Source organism: Triturus cristatus, chromosome 9, assembly GCF_964204655.1.
Source record: "Triturus cristatus chromosome 9, aTriCri1.1, whole genome shotgun sequence".
Classification (NCBI taxonomy): domain Eukaryota; kingdom Metazoa; phylum Chordata; class Amphibia; order Caudata; family Salamandridae; genus Triturus; species Triturus cristatus.
The window spans coordinates 1,048,210,364-1,048,227,996 of NC_140592.1; the positions used below are offsets into that span (position 1 = coordinate 1,048,210,364).

The 17,633-nt window shown below is 45.0% G+C and overlaps 1 protein-coding gene across 13 annotated transcripts in view; it reads left to right on the forward strand.

Annotated features, from left to right (window-relative positions):
- The window catches only part of PAK6 (p21 (RAC1) activated kinase 6), a 345,174-nt gene that overhangs the window by 155,724 nt on the left and 171,817 nt on the right, over positions 1-17,633 (forward strand). For 4 of the 13 annotated variants that reach the window (XM_085626900.1, XM_085626901.1, XM_085626902.1 and 1 more), the window contains exon 1: positions 64-1,367. The exons of 8 other annotated variants lie outside the window; for them this stretch is intronic. The gene's annotated coding sequence lies outside the window, so the exon portion shown is untranslated. Of the gene's footprint in view, positions 1-63; positions 1,368-17,633 lie in introns of those variants that run through there. One more of the 13 variants, XM_085626896.1, reaches the window with a different exon arrangement.

Genomic DNA, 17,633 nt, shown 5'->3' on the forward strand with positions numbered 1-17,633 from the left:
TCGCTACCTGCCCCCCCCTCCCCCGCCCTTTCACGCTCTGCTGCCTGCCCTCCCGAGTCACTGAAAGAGAATCTTTGATTTCCCTGACTCAGCGCGCGTTGCATGCGTGTCACCTGGGGTTCAGCGTAGCAGGCAGGATCCCTGCGCACTGGCTCGGAGACCGCATGTCCACCACAGGACTCGAGAGCATGATGCACGGCCCTGCAGTAAAACAAGTTTACCTGGCGAGTCAGTGCGCGCGCGTCCCTGCTGCTCCGCTCTCGGCTCAGAGGTTTTATTTACCAGAACGCTGCATTCTGGGAGTTGTAGTCTACGCTCACACACTATTGGAATGTGGTTTATGGTTGCTGACTGTCATCGGGGATACCATTTCCTAACACTGAACTGGAGTTGTAGTCGGTGTTCCTCTCAAGTAGAGTAGGCGCCTGAAAATGATTTGTAAAAGAGAAATCCAGAATGGTACCATGGTCTCTCAGAGGTGTCACCGAGACAGCTGGTGACCTTAACTTAGTAACAGTTTCAGGCGATAAGGGCTTGTAAAGGAAAGCCCCACAATATTTGTACTATTTAAAATTACCTCCTGGTCGGATTATCGCGGGCATATTTCCAGTTTAGTATTCATTTTTAACTCAATTTTGCACTTTATTTGCTTTCCGGGAATTGTAGTACAACAAAGTTCCAAAGTGCACAAAACACATGGACTGGATGCACGCCTGGCCTAGGAAACTCAAGCGGTCTTAATTTCGACCTGTCCCTCGACGCATTTTCATATTCCCCAAATTACCTTAAAATAGCTTTTGGAAGTCAGCGAGCTTACCCTGCCGGGCATGAAGGTATTTTCCAGCCATATATTAAACTCGATTTGAAATCTGAAAGCCGCTCTCGCTGGGGACGCCGCAGGTGCTCGGCAGCAGAGCTGGGAACTCATTAGAGGAGCCGGGTCGGTGGCCCGGGGCGGCGGAGACTGCCGGGAGCGCGAGCGAGACGGCTGCTTAATGCGGCAGCCTCTCGAGGAGGCGAGACCCGGCGCTCGCGTGGTTTCCCTGTCACACGCACATATGATTTCCATTCTTTGGCCCGGGTACAGTGCACTCTGCCCTCCCTCCCTCCCTGCGCTCTCACCTCGTGCTGAGGTTCAAACCAATTGCTGTGGCAGAAGTTGAAACTCGGCAGCCTATGGCCGGTGTGTCTCACCAACCACACCCTGAAATCAAACTCGCAGCTAGGTGAGAAAGGCGCTGTGCAAACACGCCTGCTCGCCTCCCCGTCCCCTGCTGCCTCTCCGCACCGCCCTCCAGGAGGCTCCGAATTCGGCAACATCTGCTTCAGGGTCTCGCGAGCTACTCCTGAGAACAGAAGACTTCAAGGTAAGCTGCGCCTCGCGAACCCATATGTTTTGCAGTCGTTTAAAAAAAATAATCATTATTGTCTTAAAAGGTTTTAATCACATTCATTCTTAGATGTTGGAAAAACGTTTTGTATTGTGGCGTTGCCCCACCCCGCTCTGCTGCAGGCAACGTTTGCAGAGCTGTCATTTCCCACAGTCCATGCAAGAGTGTCTCACCCACTCCAGGGCATTCTGGTAAGGGGGTCCTGAATTTATAAAGGTATAAACAGTGCCACGAGCATGCAAAGGAACCTGGACGGGCTCCCTTGGGACTGTACAGCGCGAGAGCTCCTCTGCTTCTACGTTTTGTACCCGGTGGGGCGCTGGATTGTGAACTTGTATAGCGGTTACTACCTCTGACGAGGTGTCGAAGCGCTTTGCGGGTGACTAGCACTATAGTCTGTTTAGCCGGAGTTAGTTTGCAGTGTTAGTTGTACAGTGGGCAACATTATTAGAGTTGGAGTCGTGCCAGTTGCACGCAGTTTCTAGTCTGGAGGGAAGTTAGTTATTGAGAGAGATGCTTTACTTATGTATCAATTTGCATTCCTAATTGTCTCGTGATGGAAGGGAATGAATGGAATGTGTATTGTTCAGTTGTCCTCACACAGTGTGTTATTGCATGTCAGTACTGCTGTAGAGAAAACCTTTAAGAGGACTTGGATGTAGCTTGGAAGGGCAAGTCATATAGGAGAGATTACAATGAGTTCAGTCTGCAGGGTTTGAAATCAGCCTCTTATGCATGTCGGGTGCAGTTTGAAGTTGGCTCGCATGCTTTGTCCTGCCTTGAACTGCAAGTAGAAGACTTCCTTTTTAATTGTTTTTTCATTATTATTTGAAATTAGAGATCTGTATCCTTCAAATTATGGGAGTACTGAAAGTTGATGGAATGTCATTGATGCTTTTCGAGTCTCCACAGATGTGCATTATAAAAGGAGGACTTTATCCTCATTTCCGTATATAACTTGGAATTTTTAGTTGATGACCTGTTAGACTTCATGTAATGAAACCGTCATTTTTACTCCATGGTCTGGAGTATGCATTTTTCTCAGTTTCTTGGTGTTACTCTAAGTACTTTCTTCCCGTTGACAGTGAGATCCTTTACTCTGTTTTATACTACGAGGTTCGAGTTGGGAATACACACATTTTTAACAATCTTCTAAACTTCAGGTGTTTTACAGTAGGCCTTATGTCTTGTTGGAAGTGAATTCCATAGTCTGGCAATTTTATACAGAGAAGGATGTACCACAGTCAGTTTTCTTCTTATATGTTTCTTATATAGCAACACATTTAGTTGAGGGTTCACTCTAGAGTGTAGCATTCTTTTCTGGGAGTATGTCTGTCTTTCGTTTCATCTGTAAAAATATCACTGATTTTCCGTTTATTGCTTTGCGGGTTATACACAGTAGTTTGAAGATGTAACTTCTGGCATCAGATAGCCAACACAGAACCTTCATAGCTGGTGAAATGAGGTTTTGAATTTTAAGCTGCAGAAGTTGTCTTGCTGCTGCATTTTGAATTGTTTTTTTAGTTCTCTCATAGGTATTGCTGCCCCATTGTCTAGTTCATTGGCATAGCTCAGCCATGATAAGGTGAGTGAAGTGGTTTCCTGGACGTTCTGTGAGAATCCAAGATGGGTGAGATACACTGGAGTGTCCACATGGCGTGGGACGTGGCTTTGTTCAGGTGGACACATGTGGAGTCATGGGCAGGCAGTATCTATGATGATTTCTAAATTACCTATAAAGAGGTTTTGGATGGTGTTTCTTCTTTGTTAGGCCACTTTGTTAGTGGAGTTTAGTTTTTTCAATCCCCACATTTAAGGTTTTCTGTTTTTGAGCTGTTGAGTTTTAGGTAACTCTCTATCATCTGCTGGGAGGTGGCTTTGAGGCAGAATGGTGGGCTGGGTCTGATACTTCACCTGTGCTTAAGATAGATGTTAATTTAGCCAAGGGTATTTCTTTTGATACCCATAATCTTTTATTTTAGTGAGTAATATTTTGTGATGGACGGTGTGGAATGTTGCTGATCGATCCAAGAGAATGAATGCTGCCATTCCCTCTTTAGCCACTGTAGTTTCCAGTTTGTTCCAAGAGGAGATTGTGGCAGGTTTAGTACCTTTTCTCATCCAGTAACTTGTTTAGTGGTCACATGGGAAGGAGTTTTCCTACAGATGTTTTGAGACCTGGGAGAAGGATGCTGTTTCTATCAGTTGTTTTTGGGGCTTGTTTATGTTATTCAATGTTGAGATTGCTGCTGAGCTTGATAGAATATTTTGGGGGGAGGGGCGCATATGAGGGTATGCTGGCAAGAGCATTCGATCTCTCTAGCTCATGGGATTCTGTGAGGAACAGCTCCTTGAATATGGTCTAAATGGGTGTGTGTTTTTAGGTCTCGCCTGAGACAGCGCTTTAGCGCTGCTCTGGCAAGACTTATAGTAAGCGAGTTTTGGAAGTGCAAACAGTGGCTTTTAAGGCCTCCAAATACAGTGCATGTGCGTCGGCCGGGCGCGCGCACCATTTGGAGGCCTGAAAGCACTCGTTTGCTTTCACTTTCGCGGGCCGCGCGGCCGCTTTGATGTGATCGCGATTACTTTTCCCTCTGTTCACTCTTGTTTCTTTCACTATTAGATTTGTCCTTTATATCTTTCTTCTTTTTATTCGCTTTAGCTTCATGTTCAGGCTTCATCCTTTCCCTTACCCTCTTTCATTTCAACCATCCTTTTCACAGTTACCCCCTTTTCTCTACAAATATATTTCTCCATCTCTTGCTCTCTCCTTTTCCCCATGTTTATCTTCGCTCTCTCTGTCTTGCTTGCTGTATTTGTCTTGATTAGAATGTTTGAGCCACACCATTATGAAGTTTTCTTCGAAAACAAAAGCGTCCCATAGAAACTCCTCTAAGTGTGTTTGGCCCTGTGACAACCTACTCCCCCTTCCTTCTCCCTCTTTGCAGCTGCTAGAATGGGGGTTTGTGACGCCTCTACCCTCTGGGATGGCCAGAAGCAGCCCCTGCGTTCTACAAAGCCACAAACTGCAGCAGCCAGCCCCATATAAAACCAGCTAGTTGTTTACGGGCCACAGTGCACCCTCTTCTCTGCCCCCGCCCCACACCCCTCCTCCCCAATTCCTTACGTGTTTATTAACCACATGTGCCTTGAAGCTGTGAAGATAGTTCTTCTTTACTATAGAGTTTCTAAGTTTAATGAACTGGCCACATCCCCCCCTCAATGCCTGTGCAGTGAATCTGGAAGCCTGAATATCACAAAAGTGCCTGGCAATCAGGCCGTCGAGTGATGGATAAATGCCTCTCTCCTGAGTGCCTTCCATTTCCGGCCAGCACACATCCGCACACGCCCTCCATAATTCATCGAGAGCCCCATTCATATCGGCGCGAGACTTCATTTCAAAGCGGGCACTTCACTCCCAGCTCCAGCGGCTTAATCAAAGCACATCTGTTAATGAATTCCCCCTCCTACCGCGCCCTGGGCAGGCCCAAGACTGTCCACCTTCCCCCAGCTGTTACTTTATTGAACCTCTTCTGTTTTATTTCACAAACACTCTCTACCGTGTTTTAGTGTATTAATTCAGATGTTTATATAGCGCGTTGAAGTCCCATAGGGTGAGAGTATACACTTGCAGCAACATAAAATGTGACTAGAACACATATTTAAAGAAATAGGCCTGAAAGCACTCGTTTGCTTTCACTTTCGCGGGCCGCACGGCCGCTTTGATGTGATCGCGATCGCGATTACTTTCACACACGCACATACCCTACCACGGTCAGTGAGTTTAGCAGAGTGCACTTCAACCAGCTTGCTACTGCATTTGCTCTTGCAGCTTTAAACAAGCATTTGCAATGCAATAGGTCTCGCAGTTACACAAGTTAAAGCTATTGGCATTGTAAATGACAATGCCAATAGGCATTGTTATTTGCAATGTCAATAGTTCAAACTCGCGTAAATGCGAGACCTAATGCATTGCAAATGCTTGTTCTAATGAGTTCCCTTTGTGAGGGTTGTTGAAACGGTGCCTTTTCTTTTACTTCAAAATTATCATTCTAGTGCTTTGGCTTTAGACCTCAAATGATTGGCTGCTTGACTGCAGAAACTCTGATACTGAGGAGTTTTTCTTTGTGTTTTTTAATACAGTCTGATAGAATCTTGTGTAGCTCCTTCGTGGAATGTGGCTGTTGTAATTCCGTTTGAGTAGTAAGGCTTCCTTGCTTTTCTGATGTATGATTTGTGCACCCTGTTGTGCCTTTCTAGAAGCATTTTTCCAGTTGGCTGTTGCATTTGTACCATGATCGTCGAAGGATACACATTTGCTTATTTATCTAGATTCATATAATCATTTACCCAAGGCTTCTTGTGTTTCCTTGTTTGTTGTCTTGATGTTCTCGAGGGCTGCCTTGGTTGAAGGCAGTGTTTATCCAGTAACATAGCTTTTTAGAGTATATCTGGTCCATCTACGTGCTTTACGTAAAGTCACATTTATTTAAAAAACGCATTTATAAACGAGTCTGTCCAGCATGGAAGTAATGAACCTTGAAATTCTTTCTAATGGAGCTGACCTTTAAGAAGACACATGACCATGTGAGTATGTAGTCACTTGTCGCAGGGAGTTGGTTACAAATGGTGTCCAAATACTATGGTTAATCAAGATGAGGAAATGGTCCCTTCTTGGGATAGGAGCAATTTCTGTGATGTTCATTAGTTTTGGATTGAAGAGGACAGCATCAATTGTGTGTCTAGATACGTGAATCGGAGATGATTTGGAAGCGATTGAGGGTGGTGAGTCCAGATGTGATAACATTAGGTTGTGGCATTCTGGTTTATCTAACCAATGGTTTAGGCCTCAAAAGAAACAAATTAGGTTAGTTGATGGAAAGGACCAATAGGGGGTCTATAAAGGAGTCCCAGAACTCTCTGCTTTTGGTTGTGATTTGTATAAATGTGCATGAAAGGATTTGGATATGGTTCCTTCTTGTCTGCAAAGATTCACATCCTGATATTCATATATCTTCTGTTTTGGTGATGCCTCTGTCTTACTGGAACACCACTGCTAGACCTCCTACTTTTTGTTTTGTGGTTGTGTAAAGCATCTGTATCATGGTGGGATTGCATGGGAGAGTACTGGAGCCATATCCTCTCCCAGTCTAGTTTTTGTGGTGAAATAAGAGATCTGTGTTTTTTTTACCAGATAGTAGGTCATAGATGTATTTCTTGTTTTTGAGTACTGGTGTAGTACTGAAGTGCACATAGCTTAGGAGGCAGGCAAGACATGAGCGAAGTTGAAGGAGGAGTTTGGTAACAATAGGTTTCAAAGTTTATTAAGGAGGGGTCCTCAATTCAGGAGGATCCATTCCATTGCTGACATGTTCAAAGAGACTTGGCAGTGATTTGGGTGGGTTTCCTTGGGTTGGGGAGTGTGAAGGTTAGTGCTTTTGGAAGCCTTGTGGTAGCGAGTTTACTTCTTGCAGTCTCTCTACAGACTGCTATCGTTGTCTATCCCGGACATCCTTGTAAAAACTATTTTAATTTAGACTAAGAATAGGCTTTTGGTCTGTTTCTTGTTTATGATTGGAATACTTTTTTTTTTACTTTTTCAAGTCCCTGCTCCCAGTTTAATGGCTTTCCTCCCTATTTTTGTGATTGTCCTTGCGATGAAGCATTCAGGTTTAATCCTGATGTTTAACTGGTTCAGTGTATCCTTCCACTGTTGACATCAGGGAGCTGTTTTCTTTCTGGGGTTTTTTCTGTAACATTTGTGATTTAGCACTCAATGACCGTGTATGTCCTGCTTATTTCTTTCTTTCTGTTTCCTTCTTTCTTTTTCCCTCTGTAGTCCCTGATTGTCTGTTCCTTCACCTTTTCCTTTTCCTCATCCTCTACGTCTGATCTGAAAACTTCTATGGTTTGGTGGGTTTCTAACCTGACTCTCTCTCCACCTGCTGCCAGCCATTGTTTTGTTTGCCAATGCTTGTGAAATTGAACTGGCATATGCACAGCTAATAGAAGAGGCTTACCATCTTAGAATGTTCCTTTCCATACTTCCAAAATAGAATGTAGTCTCAATGTTGTGCCTAAATTTGATGCAAAGAAAATATGATTGGCCAACTCTGAATGTTATTGGACATTACTTTATATACTTCCATTTAGATGCAACATGGCAACCATCCTGGAAGTATAGAAAATATTGGTCGACAAACTTAGAAGGTAATTTTCTGTACTTCCAAGATGGCCGAAACTTGGTGGCCATTTCTGAATTCTACACAATAACAGTCCAAGATGGCCACCCTCTGTTGCTGTTTGCCCGTTACATGTGCCGCATTGGCAAAGCCGATACCAACAGCCAGAAAGCCGTAGCAAAGTGAGGATGTTTTGGTCTTGCCAGTGCTTGTTTATTTTTTTTAAATATAATTTTGCCAGTGCTCGTGTATTTTGTTTAAATATTATACTAAATGTTCCATAGGTATCTAAACTTGCACTATTCAAATACAGTTTATTGACACAAAGCTAGCAATCTGGGACTCATAATTTTGCTTTTCTGATTTTAAATGCTGAAGTTCATTAACAAAATGAAAAGTGGAAAAACAATGAACATGAAAAGGTTAAATTAAGCTTCACCAGCACTCGCAACAAAGATGCAGCATGGTCAGGGGCAGTGGTAAATTAAGCCAGCATAAGCTTCCCACACACAGAGAACAGGTACAGATCCTGCAGCAGCAGAGAGCGTTTCTCGCATGCACACAGCTTTTCCATCACAACCAACTGCATTACAAGCATCCAGGGGCAGTTGGTATCCTTTTAAAGTGGTGAGGCGAGCGAAGTGCCCCGCCACTTAACAAACAACAAAAATGAATAACCCCTCCCCACGAGCCAAGATTAAACAACCCCTCCTTCCAAAAGCACAACATAAAGCATAAGCAATAAGTAAACTGCATGCATTTCACATTTGATGTAAATGCAATAAAACAAAATGGTACTTACCCATAGGCTGTGTGTCCTCCTTGGTGTTCTTCTGCAGTTTATCTGTGGCACGAAGAGCTCCCCTAACCAATCAAGACGTTGCTCTCATGCTGTTAACAAGCACGAGAGAAGCGCGAGAATTGGTTCGAGCGGCTTGGCTAAATGCTCCTTCAGGCCCTGGAGGCCTGTGCTTGTTCTCAGCAGGGTGAAGAGCTATAAAGTGTGCATGTCACTTTGGCTAGCGCAAGATAGCCGGCCAAAGTGGCATGCGCACTTTGGAGCATCTAGTCAAGCCACTGCTCCAGTCCAGTCCGCAGCAGAGGACACGCCCCTCCTTTCTCCTGGCTCGAGGGAAGGCTGACGACTGTAGCGTGCCTTAGGGACAAATAAAATGGCAATGAAATCACTTCATTGCCATTTTATTTTTAACACTTAGCGTGGCTCCCAGCACGAAGGGGGCCGCACTTCCCGCCCTCATGAAGATACCGCGCAGCAATCCCTTGCACGACAGATACAGCACCCAGTGGCATGACGAAAGTTGAGGGCCCCCCTCCCTGCCACGTACACGGAGGGGGCCCCACTCCAGATCTAATCTGAGCTCTTGGGCCAGAGTATTGTGCTGTCGGGGCCCCCATGCAGCTCGGGCTCTCCCCCGCACCACGGGGGCTGCGGGGGCCTGTGTTACGCCCCTGACAGCACCCCACCCGCACACAACAGTTACATGATCAACCCAGAGCCTTATCAAAAAGCAGCACTTGTATGAGCTGGGCTTGTGGCGACACAATGCCTCCGACTCTTCGTCATCAGAAAGCTCAGCGGGTTGCAGCCGATGGCTGTGCTGCGCCATTCAAAAGATGGACTTGAGTCCGCCTGCTGCCGTTGTGGGGTGTCCTCAGAGTTGTGGTGTGTATCATGTCATTGCTGCTATTCACTGTGTCCTCAAAAACCTATGATTTATCTAATAACATCGCATGTTACCCAAAGGGCGGGCTTCTAGCAGCCAACGCACTTCCTTTCTGCACTCTGCCAGGTCTTTGGACAGTGGTCCCTTACTGGTACCCTCCAGGTTCGATTTATTGACAGAAATGTACATACATTGACCAAACTCTTAGATTTAGAAGGTATGACTAGTACTGACTGAGCGATTCCATATCTGAGCGTAGTACTGGAGTCCCGGGGCCTGTGACATTAAGGAGTGAGCTCAGAAAACCAGAACTAGAAGTCCCACAATACAAAGACAAAAACTGGACTGGAGCAGCTAGTCACGCATGGAAGGGAAACCTGGCAACGATGCCTTCCACAAGCTACTTACAAAATATGCCGCATTTCATACATTGTGTGGTCAAAATGTGCTGTTCAATACTCCTTTTTTTGTCTCCAGGTTTTCGAATCTTCCAACACGTGTGTGTGTCAGGTTGGGCGTGATTTGTATACCATAAACATACTGGAATTTCTTATGGGAGCCCCTCCTATAAAAGCCGTCTTTCTTACTTGGTTAATTTGACTATATTACTGTACAATTTGGCCAGATTTTTTTAGAATTTCTGAAAGAGGAGAATTCTCCCAGAAAGGTTTGATTTTACTTTGCCAATCAATCCTGTGAGTAGGAAGGCTTGCTTGCAGCGGTGCTGATGGTTATTTTCGCCCAGTGAATATTTACGCCTGACCAATTTCGGGGTTCGTCAGCCGCAAATGTTTTCTAGTGGTCTATATATATATATATTTTTTTTTAGCAGTCATAGTTCTACATGCAGCTATTTGATGGTTCATGCTCTAGTGTATCACGATGTGTGCTCTTGGTCCATTTGCGATCACTCATCTGCTTACAAGGCGAGGGGTGCAGTCCAGGCAGCGTCACCCTATCACCCTTGTGACACGCACGAAGCTAAAGAAGGGATGTTTGTGATAGAAACTGATCAGGTTCCCGGTCACCCAGGCAGACTCGTGGTGACTCTCGCTCTGAAGCCTGAAAAGCCATGCTTCTCCTGGGTATTCACAGAGCACTGGACCGAGTGGGCGCATGTGATGCGGCGGTGGACATGGCGCAGAAAGCAACTGCAACGCTTGGGGGAGTTACAGCTTGATCCCTGTTCAGTAAGGGCCAGCTACCACCACAGCATTCCGAAAGATGCTCTGGCTTGGTACCCAGGGCAGTCAATCACACAAAAGGTGATGGGAGGAATGCTTCCATATAGTCTATGGACTGGCAGTCGCCCAGAGAAGCTTTCCAACCTATTGTTTCTCACCCACTGTGCCACTCTGTGAAAAGGCCCACCTTAAGCAAATCCGTATCAACCCATCTGCTCGTGGGCAGAGTCCATCCCAAGCTGCCTGTCGAGGCCCCCTCCAGAAGGGAATACAAGCAAGCCCAGACGTGGGACCCTTGTTCACTGTGCCTTAGGATCCAAGTTATACCTCCCTGATGAGGCCCAAGTGGACCAAACCCTGTCTGCAGTTGCTTGGGCCCCTTCTGAAGGAGGCCTCACTTGGTAGTGCAGAATGGATTGTTTGCATGAAGTGCAGGATCAACCAAAACAGACTTCCATAAGACACGCCTTTGTCGAGCGTGGCACAGTAGGCAAACACGATGGGTTGTAATGCTACCCCAAGTGATTGCCAGTGGTCAGACCTTTTGCCAGCATTCCTTCCATCGCCTTTCGTATGTTCTTTGATACCTAGAGCAACTTTGGTTTGGCCTAGAGTAAGATTATTCCGCATCAGATACATTTACATGCAAGGGAAAGCATTCACCGAATTGTGGTTATTCTGAAAACCAGGACTGGATCGGGCCCTCCTAGACTTTAATAAGATGCCTCTGCTGTAGAACAATCGGGATGATCACCTGACACAAGAAAAGTATCTGTCGTGGTAATCTGTCACGTTCCTGGAATTTACACCAGAAGTAAATCTTCCAGAGGAGATCTCCACTCAGAGAGGCATTATTCTAGAAAAGTGTACCTTTGACCACAAACTAATTAAAGTTTCAATACATTAGTCCTCTGCAATGGAAGAATTCCACCCCTGGTTACTGGTGATTTGCCTGTATGTTAACTTATTTTGTTTAATAAACATTCTTTATTTGATTTTCTACGTGAGTACTTGTTTTTTCATTTATTGAATCCGTGATGTTAGTGCTAAGGGTGTTGTTTTTCTTGGTGTCCCAGCAGGGAATGGGTCCATGTGGATCTGGTGCAGGACAGAATCAACTAGTGTCCCTTTACAATGTATATGGCAATTTTAGGGTTTGCCTACAAACCACTTTAGCTGTCTGGTGAGAGCTCATGTTTTCACACAACATATGCGTAAGTTGCTGATGTATGCCTTTAAGCAATTGGCTCCTGTACTTCAGGTAGTTTTAGCCATTGGCTGACAGGGTTGTCAATCATTCTTGGTATCAGCCTTTTGTGACACTCATTCTCTCACTCATTCTGTCTCAGCATTTTTTGTTGTTGCTTTTTTCCTGCACTCTCTTTATAGTTTTTTAATCCCTCTGTACACCCTGTCTCGTATTATTTTTAAATATTTATTTTTGCTAGGTAGTCCCAGGTACCTGTAAGTGCTTTATCCAAATGATCTTTTATTTCTTAGCTTCCTGTTCCAATGTGGTTGTCAACCGTGATGGGACGGCAGAGTAAAAAAAAAAAAAAAGGTCACTGTACACTACAATGGGTGCGCATCAAAACACATATGCCTGCATCGCGAGACCAGAATGGAAACCAAGAGACCTGCCATGTGCACCCATGGGTCGTGAGATCTAGTGCCAATGCAAACAAGCATTGGCTATGCCAATAGCAGGGCACTTGCTTTTAAAGGTTGAGACCTAATGACTTTGCCAATACCAGTTAAAACATGTGAGCCATAGAATTTTTCAGTTTTCTCTTTACCGATACCAGGAACGATCTTTTTAAACATACATGTTGTACTCTATAAAATATGTGCCCTACTACCGTGATACCTAAAAGAAAGTGTAATGCATGATAATATGACTTTGATCACTAAGCCAATTCCGACGTTCATCTAGTCTTCAACAAGTCTTAGCGGTAGAAATTCACAAAGCGACAATATGATCTGAGGAAAAATGAGTGGCCCCTTTTGTGCCTTAACATGTGCTGTACCTAAAACCCGTCTGCCATTTGGACTAGCAGCATTTTGTATTCTTGGGCTTGTAGTTTTATCCTCACGATACTTTGTATATGCTTTGAAATCTTTGCACATAAGGTGATGTCGGAAATAGAAGCCACGACTGGCTCTAGATGGCACACATGACAGACATGGGGATGCTTGCCAGCTGTACCTTCACATCTGGCAAGCGGGCTCTGTGAATGATGGGTGTATGGCTCGGTGAAAGTGTTTCGTGACCTAGCTGTGTTAGTTTGTTTACTTGTATCCTTACAAAAATTGCACCCTTACCAATTTGAATATCGGAATTCATTACACTGGTGAAGTAGTATAAAAGGAAGTCTAGAATCAAAAAGTTACACAAGAACCTCATAGTAGTCGGCGCATGGGCTGTGTATCCTCTGGTACAAATAGATCTCCAATTATTTTTTGGAAGGATATAAAAGATAAGCCCATTTGTATTGATGGCAGCAGGATGCCCTGTATTATTGTGAGTTGTTATACTAACTGTATTGTCATGTAGAGGAACACATTGTCGAGTTGTAGGTGACAAAGGTCAAATTATAATACGTGTGGGTTTTGTGGTGCTGTATTGCTGACATAGATGGGTGTTACTCGCTATCGCTGCTGACCATGTTATAAGCCATGTTTTGGGGGCACATTTGCTCGATGTTGATGAAAAACCTCACAACTGTGGGTATCAAGAGAATGCAACCATACATAGGGTGACCAACTGACATGGGTGCAAATTCAGGACAGTGAGTGTAAAAATTCAGGACAAGGGGTCAAAATTCAGGACAAAAATTCAGGACAGGAGGTCAAAATTCAGGACAAAAGGTACGTTTTACAGACACATCAGAGAAGGTTGCACAATAGTATATAAGTAAGTATATAGACAACTACTAAAGTACAAGTGAAAATAAGTTTATATTAGGTTGAGACAATTGTGCACTTCATGGTTTGTCAGTGTGCGCGCAGCTTTAAGCAAATGTGCAGGTCTTTTTGTGGTAACAAAACCGCCCCCACCTTTCCAGCTCCCAGAGAAAACACCTGATGCCTGGTCCGGCCGGTCCGGCCTTGCTGCAACCCTTCAATGGCGCCCCTCATCTTCACATAGAGCCTCTCTCATGTGTATTTAATTTCTTCTATAGTGCTACTCATCCCAAGTATGTGGGGCAGAGTGTTGGAGTGCGTTACAACACACACACATATTATACACTCACTCATATAAATGTTAAAGTCAATGTATAGGAAATGTTGCTTAAGATAATGGGGCTTACAATGTGTAATCATACTTTCATCCATCATTCAGTCTTTAACCATTCATTCTGTCCTTCCATCTGTGTGCCCATCCATGTCCATATTCAACCAATTACAAACCTATCCATCACGTATCCTTCCATCCATCCTTTCACTCATCCATCCCTCAATCCACCCTTTTACTCATCCATCATCCACCCTTTCACCCTATCCATCCGTACACTCATCCATCCACTCTTCCACCCATCCATCCATTCACTCATCCATCCAGCCATTTACCTATCCAACCATCCTTTCACTTATTCATCCATCCAGTCACTCATCCTTCTACCCACTCACCCGTTCAGCCATCCATTTACCCATCCCCCTTTCACTTTCAATTCCCCTTTCACTTTCAATTCCCCTTTCACTTAGCCATCCATCCTTCCATCCACCCACCCACCCATCCATCTACTCATCCACTCATGAATCCATCCATTGAACCTATCATTCATCCATCTTTTCACTCATCCATTCATCCTTTCTCTCATCCATCCACCCTTTCACTCCTTCACTCATCTATCCATCCTTTTGTCCATCTACCCGCCCTTTCACTCACTCATCCAGCCTTACATCCACCCTTTCACTCATTCGTCCATTCATTCACCCTTTCACTTATCAATTCAGCAATCCACCCTTTCACTTATCAATTCATCAATCCATCCATCATTTCACTCATCCATCCACCCATTCTCTCACCCGTCACCCACCCTTTCACTCATCCATCAATCCATCATTTCACTCATCTATCCAGCCATCCATCCACCCATCCCTTCACTTACTCACTCACCTTTTCACATTAATTATGAGACCCATCAAGAACTCCACCCTCACTGTAGTTACTAAAGCAAGGGGTGGGGTGGGGTGGGGTTCACTATGCCCCTGCACTTAGGCAATCTGAAAAAGTGGAAGGCATGAGTCATGCATGATGCACAGTGCCTGGACGTGGGGTGACTGTGACATGGTGTTTCCAGAGCTTTAAGTGGGATGTAAAAACTAGGGGGGTCTCTCCAAAAGAATGTTTAATGTAATAAAATGCGTGGCTTAAAACACATAAACTAAAAATCTGTGCTTAATATAATGTGCCGCCCGACTGGTATTTTTGTTGCTTGTGTCATTGCATCCAGATAAATAATACAACAAGTAACGTTACACTTAGAACAAGTAACGTTACACCTACAACAAGCCAGAACTATTGGCTTTGTCAATGGTTGTTAGTTGCATAAAATAAAAAAGCAGCAACCATGGCTGCTATACTATAACTATAATCTTTTCCTTTGAACTTCTTTCACCGCCTTCCTTTGATTGACTGGATGCTCAGGTAGCAGCAGCTCGGGCGTTTTTGCACTTCCAGGTGATAGAATGCCCTGCCCTGGACCGAGGCTGGAGGAGGCCACCACATGCTGTGCCAGCCCAGACTGACCCATTGTCATTCTGTATGTGGCAATCAGCCCCACACAGAATGACAATGGGCGGTGTGCGGCTGCTCTTGCGCTCAGAGGAGTGCGAGGCGGCCCCATCACGGAGCTGAGGCCTCTCGCAGGGGAACAGATCTGTTCTCTGTAATGCCTAAAATTACGGACAAAAGGCGTCCGTAAAAAGGATCTTCACGGACAACGGACGTGAGGTCCAATTTACGGACTGTCCGTGAAATTTACGGACGGTTGGTCACCCTAACCATACAGCGTCTCACATCCACCTCCTGGCCTCTTCCCCATGCCGCTGCTGGGTGACCCAGGTTTCGACCGAACCTGGTATTAAGGTCAAAGTGTATGGCCTCTTGTAAAAATACATTATGCATACCACAATTGTCTCTGACAATTTTGCAACTTCTGCTGATTATAATAGCATTCACCAGTGTGAGCCAAGCACGCTAAACGTCACTCTGAGTCTCAATGTCGGCTGAGTAATGCCATGGGTATGTGCGTGTGCACTGCTGTAAATCTGTTGAGTTATTGCAATCGGCTGGTGGAGGGTTCACTCTCCCGATCCCTCACCATGTTCCTTATGAAGTATCTTGGAAAGCGACACCTCTTCAATGATGTACCTCAGCCACACAAAATATATCCTGTGAATGCCCTCTGTCTCGCTAGCTTCTTTCTGCTAGTCCAGAGCTACCCTCTTTCTAGTCCAGAGCCATAGTGATGACACCTGGTCCTCACAATTATCAGAGTTGCTGAGCAGGGTTGGTGTTGTTCTAATGCCTGCCATATGAGCTGGATTGGCCAGTGGCACAGTGGCCATCATCCATGGTCCGTGGTTGCCTGGTGTGTTCTGCGTCCAAACATAGTCTAATTTGTTTTAGTGGTAGTTTGATTTGGATTACATGTGATCAGCCATGTCCATCCTACTTTAGAAGTGTCATGCACAGTTGGTATGTACGCATGCACATGTATGTTTGGTGTGGCATTTTATGGTGGAACATTTTCCCATTATCTGCACACTGTGTTCTCTCACTTGTTCCAAGGCTGGACGGGTACATTGCTGGAGTAGTCCTTGATAAAGTGTTTGTATCAGAATTTGTAACTGTGTCCGCGAGTTGTGCACGTGAGGTTGTGTTCTGGGATTCCCATCACCTTCCCTGGACTCTTCTTTGAAATCTCTTGCCACTTCCTTTTTCAGCCTTTTATTCCCATGTTTGTTGATAAATACATTGGAAACTACCACTTTTCTACTGCAGGTGTGATGGTGCAGCAATAAGCATTTGTCACTTATACCGCGCAATAATAACTCCAATGTACACCCACGTATGCAAAATTATTTCCCCCTGTGCTTTGCAGAAACCTACACAGTGCGTACATACCTCGCCTTTGTAATTTGGACCTTCAGCATGCCCCTTCTGCCCTTTGTCAGACGGGCCCTTTGTGTTCACTTTACTTTAGTAGTCCTTCAGCCGCAGTTTGCACCTCAGAAGTTCATTGCCTCCAGTACCTTCAGTCATGATTGACAGGGAGGTTAAGCTCGGAGCCCTGTTGACCTTATGATCACTCATTATGGAGTTTCCAACCTGCTGCCTCTGGTTGGAGTTCCACGCGTCCTTTGGCTTTGACAAGCCGCAATACGGTAACTATGGAGGGTAGCGCTATGCCTGTCGAGAGAGAATGCCGCAGCACTGGTTATTGTGCTGCAAGGCTCGGCGAGGCAGTGGCAGGCGCTCAGTTAATGAGGGAATCTATATTTAGGAAAATGGCTGCTTAATGTCTCCAAGACTGTTAACGAGCTGCGTGTTAGCAGCTCTCTGTGATTGTTGTCTTTATAGAGTGGCTGAACTGCCCACAAGACGCAGGGATGAGGTGTGGCTTGCGGCATAATGAAAGTAATAGCCAGAGTAAAGCAGGTTGTTTAATGATATTAGAAAGTGTTAGCAAGGCTGGAGGCCGCGGAGGACAAGGATGGCAGGTACCTGCCTGCTGGACGTTCTTCGTTTATCCCTATGCTGCGTCTTCATGATATTTCATATTTACTGTGTGTATTAACCGCTCCATACTCTTGAGTGTGGATTGTCTGATGCTTTACCTATCGCGTACACACACACACACACACCACCCCCTTCTGTGGAGTTGCATTAAACACCAGGAAGGAAGACTGGTTCTGTTCCCTTTAAACAGTGGGGCTGGGAGGAACAAGGCGGTTTAAAACTCTGCACTGGAGGGGTCATGGCTTTGTTTGTGCTCTTAGAAGCAGGTTCAACTTGCTCCACAGTCGCACTCCGCGATCCACCTGCTGTTTAGACCTGTTGGACATCTTTGATTGGATCAAATATTCCAGGATGGGCCATAGGTTTTTAGTGGGCGTATAATGAGGATCTAGTTTTTGTAGGCACTCAAAGCTCCTACTCCAGAAACCTTTGTGTAGAACCAT